A 2,270-nucleotide genomic window follows, 5' to 3' on the forward strand; every position below is an offset into this window, starting at 1 on the left:
ACAACACCAAGTCAAGGGTTAAGATCCCCTTACCGGTCATCTTTAAAAAAAAAAAGAACAAAAAGGACACAATTTACACTCATAAATTGTCTGCCTTGGATTATAAAAACAGGTTTACATCCAAAACCTTGGTAGGTTCCTGTATAACTTTACTAGATCTTTTGAAATTCTGAAATTCTAATGACAATTCCCAAGCCATTTAGCTTTTCTTCCTCCGTCTGTCAAAGTGGTTCTTCTTTCATGAACACTGGCAGGAAATGATCCCTGGCATACAGGCATGTGCCCTCTTTTACAGGGCTTGGACTTCGCTCAGGAGGACCTGGCCATTCTGATTTTTGTTCAGAGGAACCTGTACAGATGTGTGATGTGGGAGACACACAGGACCTGTTTTCTCTGGGTGAGGCTGCACTACCCTGTGCTTGAGGGTCTGTCCCTGAAAATGAATTATCATGCCCTTGACAAAGAGCTCTGGGGCCTCTGGAATCTGTATTTGAGTCTAGAAGGGAGGGTCAATGAGCAATGGAATTTGAGTACAAACTCAATGTGTTTGCGTTCCTCATTCCCCAGTGAAAGTTTTTTAATTTGTGAGGTGGAGAAGGTGATTTTCTTGATCCTTAGTTTGTTGATCTTTCAGAGTCCTTAAAAGTTCAAGACTGAGACCTAATTTTACTTTTTGTTGTTGTTACCACTTTCCCAATTCTGTTACTTCTTTTTCTTACCTGCAGCCCAAATACTCAAAGTCCTGTTTCTCAGCTTCCAATGTAGCCATGACTTCTAAATTGGGTCAAAGGAAAAGCGTTCATAGAAACAAAGAGAATTTCTCAGAGCAAGTGTCTAGGTGTGGTCCAGAAACACAGGAGCCATAGCAGGTAGAGAATGTATATGAACATCACTCCATGATACATAACATGAAGTTGATGGAATTCTCAACCTCTCCCTAGTGTTTACTCTGAATCCCCAAATATTTCTACAACAGACCTTTTCTTTTTATCTCATGTAGGGTTTATATTAATCCATACCTAGTGATATTTTAAAAATAAACTTTTTTTCCGAATAATTTTAGGTTTACAGAAAACTCGCAAAGATAATGCAGAGAATTTCCAAATACCCCTCACCCCGTGTATTGCCTGGTTAGGGCCCACAAACCCTTCAAACCCAATATACAGACTGGGTCACCAGAACTCTCACATGCCTGGCTGGGTCAACAGACCCCTCACACGCAGGTCCACGAGCTAGGTAATTGGAAAGATCCCAGGAGCCATTGGCAGACAGGAGCTCAGTCCTCGGCTTTCTCAGCAGCAGCAGCAGTAGCCTCCTGGAGGGTCCTGGGGGTCCTGGCAGCAACAGTCTCCAGCAGCACTAGCAGCCTCCCCATGGCCCCCCCAGGCAGCCCTGTGGATGAGAGCCACTCATCCTTTATACTTAAGTCCATAACCCAGGACACCTGGGTGCGAGTAAGACAACTCAGAAACACCTGAGTGCACATGCACAATTACATTAGACAATAACCAAGGAATACCTGGGAGCACGTGCATATTTATATCCAATGCTCAGCAAGATTCTGAACATCTGAGAGGCCCTGACCATTTTCCTTCACTTTCCGTACACTCAGTTTCTCCTAATGTTAACATCTTGTATTACCGTGGAACATTTGCCAAAACTACGAAACCAGTATGAGCACATTACTATTAACTGAACTGTAGACTTTATTCTGACTTTGCAAGTTTTTATACTAATGCATTTTACTCTAAATGTGCTTTGAACCTCCAAATATATTAACAGCAAATATTTTCATGTTTTCTTATCCAGGGTTTAAATTATTCCATACCTAGTGTGTTTTTTTAAAGGATTAACTTAATTTGAAATAATTTTAGATTTACACAAAAGTTGAAAAGAGTTTATGAAAACTGGCAGAAAATGTACGTTTCCAGTTTCAAATTCAGTAGGAATTAAATAGTTAGGGTAGGATAGCAAGTATAGCATTTGCCAGCTTTCTTCACTGTAAAATTACTATTTTTTACCCTTTCCAGACTCTTCTCTTTGGATGAGAGTTACTAAGTTCATCCCACACTCAAAGTGGTGAGGATTTAAGCTCCGCTTTCTGGACAGGGCATTCTCTATTCATTTGGAATTCTTCTAATATGAAGATTTGCCCCTCCTCTCTGTTGATTTAACTAATTCAATCATTTTTTCTTTTCTTTTTTTTTTAAAATTTTATTTTGTCGATATACAATGTGGTTGATTATTGTGGACCATTGCCGAAACCTCCC

The sequence above is a fragment of the Galeopterus variegatus genome, unplaced genomic scaffold (assembly GCF_000696425.1).
Source record: "Galeopterus variegatus unplaced genomic scaffold, G_variegatus-3.0.2 Scaffold1078, whole genome shotgun sequence".
Classification (NCBI taxonomy): domain Eukaryota; kingdom Metazoa; phylum Chordata; class Mammalia; order Dermoptera; family Cynocephalidae; genus Galeopterus; species Galeopterus variegatus.